Source organism: Pinus tabuliformis, chromosome 6 (assembly GCF_031772625.1).
Source record: "Pinus tabuliformis cultivar Carrire ecotype Pingquan chromosome 6, CPIR1, whole genome shotgun sequence".
Lineage (NCBI taxonomy): Eukaryota > Viridiplantae > Streptophyta > Pinopsida > Pinales > Pinaceae > Pinus > Pinus tabuliformis.
This window is the reverse complement of record NC_142292.1, coordinates 67,976,812-67,998,155: the sequence shown is the minus strand read 5'-3', so window position 1 is coordinate 67,998,155 and position 21,344 is coordinate 67,976,812. Positions and strand designations below refer to the sequence as shown.

The 21,344-nt window shown below is 36.7% G+C and overlaps 1 pseudogene; it reads left to right on the top strand.

Annotated features, from left to right (window-relative positions):
- Positions 1 to 15,599: 15,599 nt before the first annotated feature.
- LOC149257264 (ascorbate transporter, chloroplastic pseudogene) lies at positions 15,600 to 16,284 on the top strand (annotated as a pseudogene).
- Positions 16,285 to 21,344: the final 5,060 nt, after the last annotated feature.

Here is a 21,344-nt window from a genome sequence, read left to right as displayed (position 1 = left end):
AGATACAAATAGGGTATTTTAAACATGCCTTGGTGAGCGTAATGACATGCCCTAAGTGTGGAGGCTGAATATTTGAACATGCATATATGCAAAGTAAAATATTTGAATATGCATCTGTTTAAATATATCAGCGTAAATTTATTTTAAATTTCATTTTGGCGAGCTTTAAAAAAAAAAATCAGCACGAACAAAGCTATATATATTTGTATTATGTTCATCAAAGAAGATTGTACAATCAAAAACATATATATGAGAAAAAACTGGCATCTATGGCAGATAAGTTCAAAGCCACACAAAGTGGAAAGGACTTAGAAAAGGTATCATGTTCAGCTACATATAGAACATATGGAGAAAAATATATATAAGAACAAACAGATAGTGAGGAAAATTGTTCCTTATGACAAAATATATGAGAATTCCTTCACAATGGAAAGGCAAATAGGGGGAAAAAGATACATACCAGATATTCATCATTAGAAAGAAAATTATGTACCCGGTAAGCAAAAGTCCTGGATCTGGAAGGAGATGTTGTCCACCGTGATCTGCATCCTCCAGACACCTTGGGGAGAAGATAGGCCCATTTTGGATAAAGCATCTGCCCTTTTGTTTTTATCCCTATCAATATGTGAAAAGAGCTTTTTTAAAATATATAATAATGAGAGTTCAAACTTACTTACTTCATATTAAAAGGATCATTTAAATGAAGAATAGGTTGTAATATGTTAATGTGATTGTGCTACGTCGTCGGTTATGCAGAATCACAGAAGAAGTTGTTTAATCGTTTCTCACCCATGGTCATTGCCATTGGGAATTTCTTGTCACCGACAATGATCAGATACAAATAGGGTAAACACGCCTTGGTTAGCCAGGCTAAACATTTGAATATGCATCTGCCCAAATACCAAATAAACATTTGAAAGGCACCTGCATTGCTATTGGGAATTTCTTATCATGGAAAATGATTAGATACAAATAAGGTATTTTAAATACGCCTTGGTGAGCACAATGGCATGCCCTTAGTGTGAAGGCTGAATATTTGAACATGCATATATGCAAAGTAAAATATTTGAATATGCCTCTGTTTAAATATATCAGCGTAAATTTATTTTAAATATGGATTTAACATGAACAGAGATGGATTAAATTTCTTCACGTGTAATTTTTTTTTATGAATTGATATTATTTAAATACTTTGTATAGTTTATTATATATATATATATATATATATATATATATATATATATATATATATATATATATATATATATATATATATTTTGTTTGGGCCAACATGAATAAAATCAATTTTGATGACGGACCTACAAAATTACACATTACACTGGGTTGTAGAATAAGCCTTTCAGCTCAAAAATAAACATTTGAAATGCACCTACAAGAAATTAGAAATCCTAAATCTACAAAACATTATATGGAATGCGAGGTTCTAAGTTTTTGCTCTGGCAATTTCGGCGGGAGTTTCCTGTTTGAACTGAATCTTGCTAGCTTCCCCAATGGATGTTGCGGAGGGGTTCCCCCCCTCCCCCTCTGGGCTCCTCCGTCGATGTCGCCTTCTAGTCTTTGGTGGCCTCCCACCTGAAACGCGGGCGACCTTCTCTCGTTGCTTCCAAATTTGTCAAGCGAAATGATGAGATGAAAAATGTCTCCCTGTCAGATGGAGCGCATCGCACCTCCTTTGCTTATGCGAAGAGGATGTTAATTATGAAATTCGCGAGTATGTGGCCCTCTCCTAGATCGATGGAAGCCTGGATTAAGAAAACCTGGAATCCCATGATGAAGGGTGAGATTGCTCTTTCTGCAGTTGGCAATGGGTTTTTCATCTTCTTATTTGAAAACAAGGAGGTAGTGTTCTATAATGGGCCATATTTCTTTGGCTCTAGAGAGATGTATTTGAACAAATGGTCCCTTGATTTTAACCTTGGTGAGGAGATCCCTACTGCTATTCTTGTTTGGGTAAAGTTTCCGTGTCTCCCAATTTCTTGTTGGAGTGACAATTGCCTTCGGGCTATTGGTAATGGAGTGGGGAAATACTTGGATAAGTCTGAACCAAAAGGCTCCCAATTTTCTTGTGCCAAAATCTATGTAGAAGTTGATTTGGAGAAGGGTTTACCAACTGAAATTAACCTAAACCTGGGAGAATGGAAGCACAAACAAGTCTTGGATTATGAACAGATTTAAATTCAGACACTGGCATGACTATGGCCACTTTGACAGAGACTGCGCCAAAGCTAGGAATGATAAAAGTATGGATGCTTCGACCGTTTAGGAGGAGCAATGGCAAAAACCTAAGAGGGCTCTGAAAGGAAAATCGATGTCAAAACCTTGAGGCCCTGTGGTCAACATTGTTGTTCCGTCCACTTTGAATCCATTCAAAGTGTTAAGTGACGAGGAACTGGAAATGGAGGCTCCCCCTTAGACAAATGTAGAGGAGACCCCAGTAATAGAAGAAGGAAAACTAGTAGCGGAAACTAGTCTAAAAAAGGGTGGAGATGAAGTCAGTCTGTCGAAGATTGTTCTTGTCACTTACATTCCCCCAAGCAACCTGCTCAAAGGCTCGGAACATGTTGTCACTCGGAATTTGTCCCAAAATTTATCTTGGGTTGATGATTGTAGTAGCCAGGAATCTGACCCTACGAAGAAAGTAGGGAGGCCAAACAAGAGGGTTCAGAGAGAAAGAGAAGTAGAACTAAATAAAAAATTGGGGAATCAACCAGTCATCTTAGAGATTTTGAAAGGGAAAAAGGTAAACAAAGAAGGAAAGGATGGTGGTCGCTCCCCCTCCACTCACAAGTAATGAAAGTAATATCTTGGAACATAAGGGTGCTAGGAAACCCTGTTAAAACCCTAGCAATTAGGGATATAATCAAAAAGAATCTCCATTGGTAGTGTTTCTTCAAGAAACAAAGTTAGAAGAAGTGGAGGCTCTAAAAGCAACTGGAAATTTCTGGAGAGATTGCTCGGGGTCAACTCAGTCCTCTAGGGGAGCTTCAGGAGGGCTTGGCATATTTTGGTTGAACAAGAACTTTACTCTGATTGAAGAAATTAAGACAAAATCTTGGATTATGGCTCTTCTGGAGGAAAAGGATACAGGGGAAAGAACTCCCTTCATAAATATCTATGGTCTAGTTCTATACAACGACAAGGCCAAATTCTGGGACTCATTAGAGGTGCTAAAGGAAAGGAACTACCACATCAATAGCATAATGGGAGGGGATTTTAACACAGTCCTAAATACGTCAGAAAAAAGAGGAGGGTCTTCGAACAGGGATCCATTTAGAGACAAAATGGAGGAAATAATGGAACGATGGGATTTGATTGACATCAAGCCTAAGAACGGGAAATACACTTGGTCTAATAGACGATCCGAAGACCATTATATCGTTGCTCGTCTGGACAAGTTTATGTTGCATAGAAATTGGCTTCTTAGTGGTTTGGATTGCTCTTTGTCTATCAAATCACAAGGACATTTGGATCACCACCCTATCATGATTTCAATGGAGAAGACTGAAAACCTTGGGTTGTTGCCCTTCAAATTCAAAGTAGAGTGGGGTCAAGTTGAAGAGGTTGGGAATATGGTAAAGCGAGCCTGGAGTTGCCATGTCCAGGGCTCCCCCAACTATGTTTGGGAATTTGTTGTGTCACTCAACAACCCCTCCCCCCATTATGAGTTAACTTAGCTAATAATGGGGACCCTTTTAAATTTTTAATTTAGAATCTTTTAGCAATTAAATAAAAAAAAATCTTCCAAAAAACCAAAAAACTATGTTATCTGAGCTTAAGTCTTAATTCTATTGGCTTGAAATGACTTAAACAAAAGGTTGTAAAGACTATTCGCATATTGCATGTCGCTAATCGCATAAACATATTAAAGCACCCTATCAAGGAAAAATGTGATGTGACTTGCCCAAATTAAATGAACAAACGAAAAGTCTTATATAATTTTAACAAAGGAAAAAGCCCTCAGTGCATGCAAATTCCAGAGCCACCCCCACCAACAAGTCGTGTCATCATCGCATCCCATTATTGCAAGAGTAATATCAACATTTCCTTTTGTTAAACAATTCTAACTTTCTGATAAGGCTCTTCTTTGATATCGCAATTGCTCCATTGCATCGCAAAACTCAAATCAAGCCTTTCCTTAAGAACCTCTAATGTGATAGACTTTGATATATGCCTTTCCGCCATTGTATTTTAATTATTATTTAATATTCAATCGCATGTCAGCAAAGGTAAATCTCGCAGTTTGAAAGTTATGCATGGAAAAGAAACTTGCGATGTGAAAAATTCGACGAAGCGCTAACCTGTATAAAAGATCATGTGAATGCACATTTTTCATTTATGATCAGTTGTAACGATATTTATGATTCTCGAAAATGGAAATGATTTGATCGTTATCATTTAGTGTTTCAAGGTTTTTCATTAATTGTCTATTTGATACCATTTGGTCATTTTTTTGTCATAAGTTTTGAATTTTAAGTGTTTGTTCTTCATTCTCTGTGTTCTCTCTTCTGCGGGCTAGTCTCGATAAGCAAAACCTAAGTGAAATGTCAAAATCTACTAGGAAGAACAAAAAGTATGTGGTGCAACCACAGCCGGCTCCGCCTACTCCAAAAGTAACCGAGATGCCCCCATTATTCTCCGATACCACATGCACTACAGATTCCAGAAGTTCTTCCTAGGAAGCCATGTACAGATTGCTTGAAGAAGAAAAACCTAGAGTGTTAACAAGACAAGCTATTTTTGATGATTCTTCATCACTTGCCGAAACTACTTGGGCAGACATTGCTAATTCCCACCTCCATCGAATTGTTGCTCAGCCCAAGATTCTACCCTACACTGATATGGTCAAATGGGTTATCGACGACTTGAACATCTCGGAAAGGACCTTCCTGACCTCAAAGCGAACATTAATTGGGTCATTTAGAGCTGAGGAGTTGAGAAAGATGTATCACTTGCTAGAGCTGGAAAGGATATATGATAACCAATTCCTTCAGAAGTTTGTAAAGGAAAGCAAAGTTGAATCATAGCCAATAAGGCAGTGGAGACAGGATTCGAACAAACACAAGCATGAAGACAAGGGTATGTATTCTATAGATTCCCTTGTTGGTCCTCATTCTCAGTCTATTGCTATGTTGTGTAGGTTGTTTGGATATCCCAACACACATAAATTTACATTTGAATGGGTCCCCTTGATGGATGTTGTGTCAGATGCCTATATTATGGATTGGGCCACTATTTTATCAAACAATTTAGCTTCCCAAATCCTAGCCTACAGAAGCAAGCACAATATTTCCACTAGGACTGTGCCCCCTTTTTATATGAGTGCATACATTATGGAATGTACCCTAGAAGACCCTACCCCTATCCACGTCTATCATAATATCCTCTAAGAGTCCAATTTCCAACTCCATTTGTACAAAATATGTCATGGAGTAATGTTTCCTTTATACTAAGATATCTTTGATGAAAGACCCCCTAGATTATCCAAAGAAGCTAGTGATGATTTTATAGCCATAGGTAAATGGTTTGGTGAGGAATTCTTCACTTATGTTAGGGTTTTTGGCAGTCTGGCTAGTCCACACGTTCTCCCCCTCTATGTTCCTGACAAGCTTTTAGCCCGAGAGGTTGCCTATCAAACTATGGGCAATGGCCTAACTAAATCCCTCAAAGAAGCCAAGAAGTCTGTCTGGCCATCATTCCCTATTCATTGTGGAGTATATACTTTAGAAAATTTCAAACACGCAGCACTTGAAATTGAACAGATACAGTGCTTAAACTTTCCCACTGTTCCAGCCAGGCAATATGACCTAAATAAAGTAGCTCAAAATTTTACCGCTCAGGTCAAAGTTAGACAATTCCAACATGAACCTGATGATTTTGATGACTTATTTGAATTGGCCCAAGACTATACATAGGTGGAGAAGTTAGCTGAGATTTACTTGAACCCAGAGGAATTAAATAAATTCAGAGAATACAAAAGCAAAAGGTTGGAAAACCTCCCTCTTGATACATTGAAGATTTCTCAACCAATTCTACAGCTAGATCAGGTTTTGGCCCAATTTTCAAAGGGCAGCGATATCGAACAGGGTAACAAATAAGGAACATCATCAGCACAGAAAACTGATGAATCGTTGTATGCCAACGATTTAGACAAAGTATGGGAAAAATTTGATCAAATTATCAATACAGGATCGCAGGAAGCACATATTTCAATTCCAAAAGAAACACTTAATACTCCTGAAATCACTAAGAATAACCCGCTCACTATTGAGTCTTTTGACAAAGCTATTAATACTGATTATTTGGAAATCATCCCGGTTCACCCTACTTCTGAAATTGTTCTCAAAATTCAAGAAATTCTTCCTCTCAACGTATTTTTACTGTCCAAAGCATAGGGTTGTTATGAGCAGGCAGAGAAAGAGAAAAAGGGTTGAGCAATCCCGGGCACTAGTTCCTACAGATATACCATTGGATGTTGTGTGGAAAGATCCACATACAAACCCTTCTGATGATCTAACCAGGGTATTGCAATTCGTTGGGGACTATGCAACAACTACCATTGATAAGGCCTCAGAAGTTTAACAGTTAATCAAAGACAAGGATGATAGAATCATACAGTTGGAATAGGAATTATTGAATGCAAAACATAGCATTGAACAAGGATGGCAGGTATAGGTAACCCAATTACAATTTTTTCTTTTATGAGATGAAGCTTCAACATGAAGCTGACATCAAAAGAAAATATGATCAGTTACATCAACTCCAACTCAGAATTGATCAATTGAAGGATAATCCTAAGATTAAGGATTTCAAAAAAGAAGCAGGAGAACTCAATACTCTCCTTGCTCGGAAACATGTGGTATTTTGCCAAAAGTTAACAACAATCAATGATTTATGTCAAACAAGTTATTCACTAATAAATCAATTGTTCGATCTGAGGACATACTTTGAAGACATTGAGGAGAATATCTCTGATTATATTACATGGCAGGACAATGCAGACGGAAGAGTAGTGAATCCTCCAAAGATAGAGGATTCACATAAAGAAATCCTCTTTAGGGACTAGGATATAAAACTTAAGCAAGTTGAAAGAGCCATTTTCAGTGCGAGGGACATCGTGAGCAACCTTACTGAAACCATTCGCGAGAATATTTTTGATGCTAATCTAATTCGAGAATGCCTAGCTGATGCTTTGCCCGACGTCAAAACATTGATGAAATATTGGCAGGATTGGTCCAAGACAAAGGAAGATAACATTAAAAAGTTATCAAAGTTAAATCTTGAACATTATTGTCAGTACTTGGTGAAACCACATAGCCACCGGCAGATGTTACGGTGCCTAGCCAATACCACTTCACATATGCTCCCATTTCTCTCTGATGTTGTATACATGGGACAAATGTGCAAAAGGCCAGCTCAACCTCCTAAATTGAAGCCTATGTTGGATATCTATGAATTAGGGCAGCATATGGGAAAGCATCAAGCTTCCCATTCTTGATCTTATTGTTGAAACAATCTTTATTTTTGAATTTTAAGTTTTATTTTAGGATGGTTTGTTTAAAATTCCCTAGAATTTCTTGTATTTGCTATTTTTACAGTTTAGTTCTCAGCGATAAATACCCTTTCATGTCAGTTTGGAAAGGGTTCTGAATTTTTGTAAAGAAGGCTTTAGAAAGTTGCACTACTGTACTTTTTAATCATCTTAATAGAAAAGTTGAACCAAGACTATTTTCTCATGAGCAGAGCACTGATATATCAGGTACTTCTATCTTTATGTTATTGTTGTGTCTATGTTTGATCAATAGTCATTTTAGAACTGTTTTGCTATATATGATCTTTAAATGCAGTTAAACACTTATTCACTATTGAAAGTGCGAAATTGTCATCTTCAAATGTATGTGTGAAACAATGAGATCTTTTATGTGATATGTTTTAACAACTAATTTGATTAACTATTTAATCAAATTAGTAATCTTACTTGTATTTACTTCTTGAAGTGTTGGATGATCTATATTATCTTGCATAGAGGGAAATCTTTAAATCGCATATATAAAGACAAGTCAAGTCCCGGATATATATATCACATCCATTTCACTGTCATTATACTTCACATTCAACTATATACTTTTAAAGGGAAATTGGTCCCATTATACCCACCACTATTCCAAACGGAAAAGGAACAATTTTCAAGTTCCCATCCGGGTGGTTATCCCCGATGTTGAGGCAGCGACATTTCGAGCCTTCAATAGAATCTAAGCTAAAAATGTTAAACAGGAATTGAGGAGGTGGCTTAAAGAGAATTATCAACCCCCTGGGAAAGAAAGAAGAGACAAAATCCATGAATTAGAAGAGCATTATAATATGATGGAAAAAACCCACATTGAAGAAACACACATTCAAAAGGAAAAATATCTCTCCACTCAGATTTTCAATCTTAGCAGGCAAGAGGAAAATTTGTGGAGGCTTAAATCTTGCAATCTTTGGTTGAAAGCTGGGGACTCTAATACTACCTTCTTCCACAAACAAGCAATGGCTCGAGAGAATAGGAATCAAATCAAGGAGATAAAGGCCGAGGGAGGGAAGACAGTCAAATCCCCGACAAAATTCAAATTGGAGGCTTATAGCTACTTTATATCTCTTCTCAATAAGGATCACATCCCTTTAGAAAACACCCCCAAATTTCTCCAGGCTTTGCCCCATGTTATCTCCTCGCCTTCCAATCTGCTCCTATTTGGTGAAATTTCAGAAGAAGAAGTCTGAAGTATTATTTGGAATTTGGAACCTAAGAAGGCTCCAGGTCTAGATGGATTCTCTATTAGTTTTTATTGAATTTTCTAGAGTATCATAAAAAAAGACCTCATTAAGATGTTGAACTATTGCAGAGTCAAAAAAAAGCTGGGGGATGCACTAACTCATCCTTTCTCGCCCTGATTCCAAAAGAGGCCAATCCCACCTCCTTCTCTAGATTTCGGCCTATCTCGCTTTACAATTCTTTCTATAAAATTTTGACGAAAACCATTGCCAATAGAATTACAGCCTTGCTCCTTTCCTTTATCTCTGAGAATCAAGGTGGGTTTTTGTAGCATCGAAACATCCTTGATGACATCATCTTGGTGCAAGAAGCAATGCATTCAAGCAAAGAAGCAGGAGAAGCTGGAATGATCATCAAACTAGATATGGCAAATGCGTTTGAGTGGGTAAATCACTCCTTTCTCTTCCTTGTCATGCAAAAGTTAGGCTTCAGTAATGAATTCATCTTATGGATTAAAGCATGTATTGGTTCCCCTTAGATCGCCCCATTAATTAATGGTCACCCAACCCCCTTCTTCGCTACCTCTAGAGGTCTTCGACAAGGCTATCCTCTCTCGCCTCTTCTTTATATAATCATGGAAGAAGCCCTTAGTAGTAAACTTGAAGTTGGGAGGTTGGATGGTTCTCTCCTGGGTCTTAATATTGCAAGAAATGTTAGGGGAATTAACCACTCTCAATTTGTCGATGATACTCTTATGATTGGAGGAGCCTCCTTGGCGATTGCTTCGAGATTCAAAAAAAACCTAGATTGGTTTCTTCTTCTATATGGGGGATTGGTCAACAAACTGAAATGCCAATTAATTGGCTGGAACTGCCAAGTGGAAACGATGAAGGAAATCGGTCGTTTGTTGGGCATCCCTATGGATGTTCATCGAACTTCCTTCAAATATCTTAGGATTCCTATTTCCATAAATAAGGCTTCAAGGGAAGATTGGGAGAATTTTCTACAAAAAATAAGGAAAAGGGTGCACTCCTAGGGAGTTAGATGGCTCAATTTGGTCGAGAGAGTTACCCTCATCAAATCAGTTCTATCTCCCCTTCCGATATATTTGGGTGCTAGTCTCTTAGCATTAGTCTACATTAATCAACAAATTAACAGACTCATCTGAATTCTTTTACGGAAAGGAGGCAAGGGCAACGATCTTAAATTCCACTTTGTCAACTGGAATTTGGTTAAGCAACATAATAACATGGGAGGATTAGAAATTAAAGACCCTAGACTAATGAATCTGCCGTTGTGGGCTAAATTGGTTTGGAGGCTCCTCTCGAACTCTAATGAGTGGTGGAAAAGGCCTTTATAAGGAAATACTTTCACAAAAATCGTCTCACCATACTGGAAAATGAATCATGGGAAAGGAAAGGATCAAAAGTTTGAAGACTGTGAAAAGTCTCGTCTGCTCTCATTTTGAACCATCTTGGCTGGCTTCTTGGACTAGGAAACACATTCTTCTTGGATCTAATTGCTCAACAGGGCTTGACCCGACCCTTTCAATTTGGCTCGAAGAGCAGGGGTTCTCTCACCTTGTGGATATCTCTTGTTGGGATGATCATGGTTTGTGGTGTGGGTGGATTCCTTTGGAATTGCCCAATCACCTCCTCTTGCATTGACATCTTTTGATTGAAACCTTAAAGGGTTCGCTCCAATTATCATAAGCAAAGTAGACCATCACGCCTGGATGGGAGGTAAAATTAAGAAATATTTTGTTAAAGATGGCTATGCTCTCTTAATTAAGAACCCCTCCTCCCCCCATCCTTCCAAATTATGGGGGAAATTTTGGAACGATGATGGCGTTCCTAAGATAAATATTTTATGCTGGGAATTGGTCCATGAGAAAATCCTTACGAAAGATAATTTAAAGAAGAGGAAAATCAGTGGCCCCTCCCGATGTGTGCTTTGTGGTAACACAAAGGAATCTATCAATAATTTATTTTGTCATTGCCCCTTTGTCGTGGAAACATGGAACTATGCCTTAGCGCCTTTGGCTTCTGCATCCCAAATTGCGGAAGACTGGGGTGAGATGTTTATTCATTGGAAACATAAATCTCCATGTTCCCCAAACTCTCTGTTAAGGAGTTGTTGGATGGAAATTCCCAAGTATCTATGTTGGATGATATGGTTATGCCATAATCAGCCTACTTTTCATAAAAAGCGCCATGATTATGAAATTGCTACAATCAAAGGAATGACACTACTCTTTGAGGTTATTTCTTCCTGGGGTTTCAAAGCTTCAGACTTGAAGGAGTTGTCTAGCACTGAAAAAAAAAGTGGCTTAGGATATCCTCTTCCAACCTCAAAGTTACTCTTGCAAAGTCTTATGTTCCTCCGCCCTTCTGTATCAGACTAAAAGGGGAAGAATTTGTTGAATGACAAAGGAAAGTCGGGAAGAGCCAACTATATTTTGATGGAGCGTCGAAAGGCAACCCCGGGGAGGCTGGAGCGGGAGGGGTAATTGTTAACCTCGAGGACAAAACAAAATAAAGTTTACATGGGGTCTTGACATCGCTACGAATAATCAAGTTGAAGCCTTATCTCTTTAGTAGGGTTTGAACATCAGTTTGGGTAATGATATCAAAATATTGACTATAGTTGGCGATTCTATGATGATTATACAAAAATGTGTGAATCTCCTCGAGAATGAGATCCTTCTTGAAGATGAAACCTCCTCAATCATGGTCAAGAATATATATTTATTAATTTTTTTTTGGAAAAGGTGGAATTATACCATGTGTTGAGGGCCTACAACCACTTGGCGGATGGTCAGGTCAATGCTGGGGTGACACTAGAACAAGGTAGTTTAAATATCAATCAAGAAGTTAAAAAATGTCATATCCCCTTAACCATAGCTCTAGGTCAGCGTTGTACTGTTGGGGTACGAGTCTTGAAAGTATTAAATCAGTAGTTAAGATAGTTAATCTCTCGATGGTCTCTTCCAGTGCTTAGGAAGATGGGATGGCAGGTAAAGAGTTAAGGCACAAGTGTGGAAGCATTAGTATGAGGTTCATGTGCAAGGACAGGTGGGCATCAAGGTCTTGGTTACTCAGCGGGACTTTCAATATAGTTACATTCGTAATGAAGGATGGTACCATTGCTAAGCGTCCCTGGTTATTTCTGGCGGTGGAGGAAATGGAAGGAAGCTTAATTGACATGACTTTGAATCGTTTAGCATTTATGAAAGATAAGAACGGGAAGAATGTCGGGGTTAAACAAACTCTTATATATTGCACTTGGTTGTGGCCGGTTAATCAAAGGATCATGATTATACATTGTCTGATTGTTGCGAAGATGGCCTTTGCGAGTAACCACAGTGGTGAAGGTTCAAGGTCAGGAGGCACAAAATAAGGTCATGGCAGTGGGGGAGGCATCGAGAGCTTGGTTGATAGCTCGTGTAAGCAAGTCATTAAGGAAATTGTAAAGGAATTAAATGAAAACATGGTAGTTCTCTACGCACAATTGTCAGGACTGGGCAAAGATATGGAGTTGTTGCAGAAGACAATGGAAGGCATGTGCACCGATGTGTTGAGCGTGCAACAGAAGGTGGAAAACATCGAAATAATGGTGGAAGCTTCCACTGTTGGGGTTCTAAAGGAAGTTTTCAGGTTCGAGGAAGCTTCAGTCGTCATCGATGCGGTTGATGCAGTCGCCGCTGCTGAGCAGGTTCTGGATACCAGAGAGGATAACGTCGAAGAACTGGCAATGATAGTGGATGAACCTTCAGGAGAAGAAATCGACCCCGGTAGCGACTGAAAGATTTCATTTTAATGGTTATTATGTGTTTTGTTGAAGTATAGAATACAGTGGAGTTTTTTGAAGAGTTTATAGCTATAGATATGGACGAACTTTTGTGTAAATAAAGTTGGTAGCAAGAAGGTCCTATTTCAATGTAAAATGATGAATATTACAAAGAGCATACTCTTGAATTTTGTATGAAACCTAGCCCTTACCAGTTATAGGTGCCTTTCCAGTTCATATAATGAAAATGCTATCTTTTTCTTAAAAATAAAAATAAAAAACCTAAATAATGACATGTCAATTTGCTCTGCATAGTCATCAACTGCTTCTTACCTTCCTCTGTAGATTTCTTCAATTGCAACACGCTGATGACATTCACACACAGGGGGTCTCTCGCAGATTCAAACTCTTCATAATGCAATGGAAAACTCAAAAATCAAATGGACATTTTAGAAGCGAACGACATTGAAATTGTAGGTATTTAATCGCTTAAAGGCACGCAGAAAGATACTGCACTTCAGCGATGTTAACCGCGAGAATGTGAATGGAAGAAGTTTCGTTTTCTTGTGCCCCATTAAGAAACATGTAATAGATGCACGAAGGAATGTGTACACTGAACGAGGAGTGTTATTTAAATATCTGACCGGCCATGGATTGCAGGGCATCCTGCACGTAGAGGAAACCAAGTGGAGTGACAAAGTTATTAGTTTAAAAATTATGAAAGAAAACCATAACTAAAAACCTGTTGAGTGCACTGAAATCCCATCCCTTGATGCCCATATAAGACGAAGAATATTTGGTTGGCATAAAATCTTAACCGTCTATTCAATAAATAAATAAATAAAATCACTCACCCCCATTTTAATATAGACAATATCTAGGGTGCAATTAAAAAAATTAATCCATTTTTAACAAAAGGAATTAAATATATTCTATCCATTTTTAATAAAGGGAGAATTAAATAAATACAATGGTTCTTTAAAAGTAGCAATTGTACCAAAACTAAAATTAGCAATTGTCCCAAAAAATACAAGGGACAATGATAATATTTTTAAAATTGGAAAAAAAAATTACTTATAAATTAATTATTTATACAATTAAATATATTTTTATAAAAGTAGAAAATGTTTAGAATTATAATTACAAATTATAATAAATTATATTTTTGAATTAAGTACATTTGATATTTACTTTTATACATTTCATAAATACATTACACAAACGATTAGTCATGTACCAATGAGTGATTTGCAATTTTTTCTTCTTCATATTCTATTATTTCTAGTTTTAATTTAGCTATAAATAATTTCCTACAAACATTTAAAATATAAAACTAAAATAAAAAAGATTAACCATCTTAATTATCACTATAAGAAGTTCAAATGGATAAACATAAGTTAATAATAATAATAATAATAATGCAATAACCAATTGATTATTGATTTAATCGAGTGTCATGTTCCTATCCTCGCACTAAGAGCACGAAAAAATAGAGGAATTCTCCAGTAATCCACTAATTTATTTGTGTTTACTGTTCAAAACTGTAAGTTCAGTTTAAATTCATACTCCTTGGAAATACACACTGAGTACTCTATAGCTGGAGTTTAGTACACTTGAATTCCAACTTTGAAAGGGCTTGGGTTGAATTACACTTGAATTTTTGTGTTTACTGGTGAAAACTGTATTTTCAATTTATATTCATACTTCTTGAAAATACATAGAGTATTCTACAGTTGGAGATTATTACACTTGAATTTTTGTTTTGACAAGCACATGCCACTATTGTTTGCATGTTGTGACAAACACATGCCACTATGGAAGATTTTTTTGTGTTTTGCACCTTCAGCAAATGGTGAAAAAAATATGGGGGGAGAGATGGCCAAATGGAAAAACATGAACCCTACACTTTTTATACTGAAAGTGTAATACCTAGTCCTTGCTGCTCTACAAGAAGGTTGAAAGCATACACAAGTTCGAGAATGAACCTGCAGACACATAAGTGCACAAGCCCACCCTGTAACATAAATGATAAAGAAATATCTTCTGAGCTCTAATTGTCAAGATGGTCACTTTCTTGAGACGAATAACTCCCTCATGTCTCCATCCATGGACTCTGAATCGGAACTTGGCTTCAGTCCCACATTCTCCTCATAAACAAGGCAAGGATTTGGGTTTGGGTCAGTTATGTCACAATGTTGCAACATTGAGCCACATCTAGTCCTTGATAATCCCTTGCAGCTTACGCAACAGGCATTCATGTAATAGCTTCTGATAACATACATGCAAAAGATGCCCTCAACCTGCACAAGTCAAGACTGTTCTTTAAAAGAGGACCTCCTAAAGACCCTTGGTTTCTTACCATGTGCTTCCTTGGCTTTAGGACCTTCTAATAACATAATTTCATCACATATTAAATTGGAGCACCATTAACCTTTCAAATTCTTCGAGTCAGTTTCAGTTATCCGAGTGTTACACGTCCATTTCCATCGGGATATTATTGATTAAAAAAATATTAAATAAGTATGGAATCAAGTGAAAAATATTGGGTGCTTTGTTAAGGATCGACTAACAACAACAAATGCAATAGAATTTATAGACATACTCTAGGAAGTGTTTTGGATGACCCAAATGACGAATCTTCCTTTACTTTGTATAGAGAATGACCTATTCTTGCTAAAGAAATTGAGGTAGAATCTCGTTGTATTGCAAAAAATTCAAATGGTTTCAATTGGCTCCCTTGGTGCCATTTGGTTTGCTTTGTGGCAAAGAAATGTATATATCCCACCACTTGAAGATCCATATATGCTTGCAGAAGAGAGACAATTCATCCTATGGAATAACAATCTAAAGGAATGTGTTGAATTCATACCATGGATATTGCTTATGTCAAAGCCACTAGTTTGTACATTGATAACTTCACACCTTTACCGGTTTGGAAGTGTTTTGGATGACCCAGATGACAGATCTTCCTTTACTTCGTATAGAGAATGACCTATTCTTGCTAAAGAAATTGAGGTAGAATCTCGTTGTATTGCAAAAAATGCAAATGATTTCAATTGGCTCCCTTGGTTCCATTTGGTTTGCTTTGTGGCAGAGAAATGTATATAGCCCACCACTTGAAGATCCATATCTACGTGCAGAAGAGAGACAATTCATCCTAGGGAATAACAATCCAAAAGAATGTGTTGAATTCATACCATGGATATTGCTTCTGTCAAAGCCACCAGTTTGGACATTGATAACTTCACACCTTTACCACAATTGGGATACATTCATTATTCTCACCTAGATGCCAACATATTACAATTAGGTTTTGAAGCTCAACCTCACTGAGTTGGGTCTCTTTTGCATTCTTCCCTGGCTTACTATGGTTGTGTCTTCTAATCTAGGACGATGGATTACCAATACACTAGTCAAAAGAGGTATATCAATTACAATTATTCACAAGGTTATGCAATCAATGAGCTTCCTTGGCCCTCCATTCTTCTTGACCAACTAGGCCATGTGAACTCTCCAGAAATGGAAATTTTGTGCATGACAAGAAGCCAAGGATGTGATGTTTTTTCTCAGTCCAAGCTTTATTCCAATCATCAAGATATTGGCCCATGCTATTTTGGGGTATTGTTAGGCTTGTCAAACACTCCATGAATTTGGCTAGTGTTGTTGGTGCTACATCAACTGGATATATTCTACAACACGGTTCTTGGAATGACATACATGATTAGAAAGGTAATAATTTAATATTGTTTGTTTCCCTCTGGCTCACAGAATAAGTTGATACGACACATTAATTTTGGCAAATCAAAAAAGGAAGAAAATGATAGTATGTGTCTGGACTCCTACCTATGTGCAATGGACCTTTGTACGGGAGAAGGTTGAGTGCGTCCTACTTGCGTGGAAGCTAACGCTGGACGATCATGACTGTACACATAGCCTCAGATAGATAACAAAAGAAAAAGTTCGAATGAGAAAATTTATATTTACTAATAAATTCAAGCTCTATCGCTAGGCCAAACAACACTGGAAAAACCAAGAATTAAGCAAACCATCAAAAGTTGAAAATAGTTATTGGAGATTAAATTATGGTCAAATAGCAGATTAATTGCTGATAATGTAATAAGCGATTGACATATGGGGAAATGGGGAAAAAATGTTGTAAACGCCCAAGACAGAGAAATGCGAAAAATAATGAAAAAGGATATTAAATGGGGAAAATTTATGAAAAACAAACTCATGTCTATCGACGAAGACACTTATCGTCATTTTCTCATCCTGTTTTGTCCCTCCATGTTGGCTCCTCTGCTAAGGTACTGCGATTAGGATTCATTTAAGTGTTAAAAATAAGTATAAAATATGTAAAGCCAAAACCTAGATAAACAAGCAATGAGAGAGCATAGAGGAGCTTTGCCTTTAATTGCTCTTTCCACTAAAAATGACCTCTAATTTTCCTGAATAGAAATGATAATAAAAGATATTAAAAATGATCAAAAACAAGGCCATGAAATAACTAAAGCAACCCAAGACAGGATAGGTCATTATCTACCAGGCAATATAGCCCAACCAACAGGTAGAGACATACATAAATCAACATATTTCAAAAGAAAAGACTTCCAATTTTTTTTTGGAAGGCTTTTGAAATTCATGCATAATCTCTATAACAAATGGAATGGGGAGCTAAACTATCCATTTTCCCAACTTTCGGTTACTCTTGTACATAACTGTTATGCAAATCATGGATGGCATCATCCATGCCCGCCTTGTGCGCCTCCTGCACCAACAACATGGGGCTCAATTTGATCATTAGGACTTAGAATTCCTTTTCATTAAGGGCTCATCACCATCCGAGTCACCTTCCTTGATCATCGCCTAGAACTCCTCGTCCTTCATGCAATCCATTCCCAGGAGCATGGCGTTTCTCTTGAGACTATGGAATGTGATGAGGCCTTTCTCTGGATATGCGAGGAGACTAAAGCCATTACAGAACTCCTTCATGAGCCCTTCCTCGCCAATGTCTCATTGCGCTTTCCCGCCACTTCATCTGTCACTTGGGCATTCAACCCTGTATCCGCAGAGTTATATTCGCGGAAGGTGTCGAGGGGAGTCAAGGAAGTTTCCTTGAATGGAAACATAAACCAAGGTCCTATTCTGATTTTACAATATTTTTGGGCGAAGACAATTGCATTGCTAATTACTGTAGATGTCTATTGCTGCAACTCTAGAAATATTTATTTGTTTTTGTTTATCTACAACAAAGACCAAGGATGAATAAATAGAGGCTCTAATTTTTCCCTAATTTAAAAGCACAAAATCTGATATTTTGGATATTGAAATTCAATACGTTGTTCCTACAGAGTTCAACATGGAGAACTCTCTGTAGATTATTTGTTTCAAACTCCACCCTTTGCTTCTTTGCTTATCCAGGTTCCTTAATAAGAGCTCTCTGACTTGTTGTTTTTCTACGTCTTACGATTACCTACTCCCCAAATTCCATTTCCAGAAAGATAGAAATCAATTGCTTGCCTCTGGAATACTTTTCTTTAATGAAAAGCTTCAAAGGAATGACCAGAGGTGTTGCGAGAAGAACGAACAAGAATACAACAAAAATGCATAAGAGCACCTACAACATTTATCAGAATCAAACCCTCTTGTTGCAACCAGAGGGCCATCACGAACCCACCTCACTTGATCACTACACCAAATGTCGGCGGAGGACCCATTGCAAAAATAGGATGTCTATAGATGAACTCGTGCACAACTACCAGCTCGACTTTAGTTTGACAACTTTTACTCCACTTTGACAATATAATACACACACTCATTAAAGTGAATTCTTGGAGTAAAAATCCGTGGAAGAGGACAAATGTCATTGTCAGACCACGGGGATAGATGTAGTTCAAAGGCAAAAGGGTAGACAAAGGTTGGTTTACCATTTTCAAGAAGAAACACCTATTGACATAAATAAAATGGACAAAATATTTAGATATTAATATATATAAATATTGTGTGCATAATGATTAATAACACTTGTTTTTTTAATAGAAATCAAACATATTTTATTAAATTTTATAATATTTTTTACGTGTTATGCCGTATATAATTTCAAATGATATAGGCTCATTATTCAACTTCATAATAAATAAAGTAGAATAGAAATTATAAGTCAATTGAATTTGGCTTGAATGGTTTGGTAAAATAGTAGCTATGCTCCCCACCCACATTCAAGTTTGGTAAGTTGGTATATTGATGCTCTAGAATAGAGCAATTTTATTGTTCTCTAAAAGTGAGAGTGAGTTTGTACTTAGAGCTGGGCTAGTACCAACAATCTCTCTAACCTAAGACTGACTTTCTTCCCCATACTATATATATATATACTCCAAGTTGGCTTGAGGAGTCGCCATCCAGGGGCATCTAATTCATCAAAGTCAAGAGTCGCCATCCACGGGCATCTAATTCATCAAAGTCACTAGGGGATCGCACTTGGCCTGGACCACACCATCCCTAAGTTGACTAGATTTTTTAACATGTCTCCTTGGGGATTGCAAAGTTGGCTTGAGGAGCCTCCATCCAGAGGCATCTAATTCATCAAAGTCACTTAGGGATCACACCTGGCCTGGGCCACACCAACCCTAAGCTGACTAGATTTTTTAACATGTCTCCTCCCACTAACGCAGAGCACCATGTCTCCTCCCCCTAGCACATAGCACAACCACCCCTGTGAGATTTGATCTTGCATCGCCTTGCTAATGAGGCTCATCCTCAACTAGTTGTGCTAATAAGACTTAACAATTATATAATATATATTATATAAATTTAAAATATTATTAAATTTAAAGATAAACCTATAATATTATTTAAAAAAAATGAAAAAGCCTAAAAACAAATGTATCATTTTATTATACATTTTTTTATTAATAAGTGTATATTGATTATTATAAAAAATATTTTCTCAATATAATATGAAGCATTTATTCATTGCCTTTTAAGTTTGCCTTTTAAGAATAGTTAAATATGATAAGATATTAGTGAAAAATATCACATTAAAATTTACTTAAATTAATTTACTATATTAAAATTTCACCCATATTCATTATAAATTACATATCAATTAAATACTACCAAGGCAATACAAGAATGAGAATCACCAATATAAGGTTCAAGTTGAGGCTGTTCTGGTTCAAGTTTCGATTTTGGTTCTGCTTCCCCTTCGGATTCCAACGCTGCTATGTCTGAGAAAGATGACGATAATGCTTCTGATGTTGTTCTTACTTTGATCTGAAATTTGCACTCCAAAGTTTTCCATGACACGAAATTCTGGAGTTCCACCAAGAAGCATTCGTCCATCTCTAGTTCCTCAACATTAGCGAGTCCCTCTAATCCTGAGAAGGCACTATTCAACTGGTTGCAATTTCTAATTATGAGTTGCTTTAACTTGTGCATTGCTTTATATTCTATGGACGGAAAGCATTTCGAACCCTTCAAATTTTCTTAGTTGAGAAAATGAATTAGGTTGTCCAAACACATGGGAAACCCTAAACAACCTTCATTGTTTGACAAGCGTAGCATTTTCACGGTATGAAGCTTTTGGAGGACTCTAAAATGATTCGCCCTAAACAACTACTTTACTGGGAGCCAAACATGATGGTCAAAACGTTTCTCGTCTAACTTTTTAATGGCAACAACCCCATTACAAATGTATTGAAAATCCACTTTTTATTTTACAAATAAAAATATTGTTTGCATGACCTTGTGAGTAAGCGTGTTTTAGACCTTCATAGTCCTTATGGAAGAGACTTTGATATGGGATTTAATTGGGAGAAAGCTATGAGGTGTTGTACAATAGGTTCTCCATTTGATGAGAAATGCTCATTCCAAAGATGTTTTTTTACAATCCAATAGGGAACAAATCTGTCTCACCATTTTTTTATTTAGAAAAATAAGGATATGCTTTTAAGAGTATTTTATGTTACTCAAATGAATATGAAAATCATAATTCTCTTAAAATGATTATTCAAGGAATAATTGGCATTACGAATTGTATTTTATTCATTATATTTCTCAAATTCTTTCTGCTTCAACAACTAATGTTTTTACTCCATTGTGTTTGCTCGCTCCAACTAGTATTGTTTCTTTTAATATGCATGCAAAAACAATAAACTTTGCTATGAAGCTTTCTATTAAAGATACACAACCATTGCATGACAAATTTATAGCAATATTTCAAGAAGAAACAAGGCACATTCAATATATTTGATCGATGAAATGAGCTTTATAGATCCAATGTTATTTATACAAATAGAATCTTGTTTATAAAAAGCATTTTCAGATTAAAAAATTACTCTTTTTGGTGGTAGATCCAACATTGTTGTAGTTGAGCTTACTCAATTACCTCCTTTTAGAGATAAACCTTTGTATGTAGGTAAAGAATTTGGGAAGGTGTTGTGATGAAATTTCAATGTTGTTATTACTCTATATACTAGCAAAGAAATGATTCAAAACAATCTTCTTTTTGAAATTCTTTAACTAGCTTGAGAAATGCATAACCCTTTCTTAATTATTGGCATCTTCTAATGTCATGTGTTGATATGAGATTTCCTCCTATGGAAAATATTTTATTGCATTCAACAATTCAATTCAATATGCTTGTTCCCAACAGATAATTTGGTTACTCTACGTAATAGGAAAATGTTGCACTTATTGAATCTCCAATTACAAGATGTGTTGCTAAGCATACAAAACAATAAAAAAATGTTTGGTGTTGATGATGATCAATTAGAACGTGAAGTCC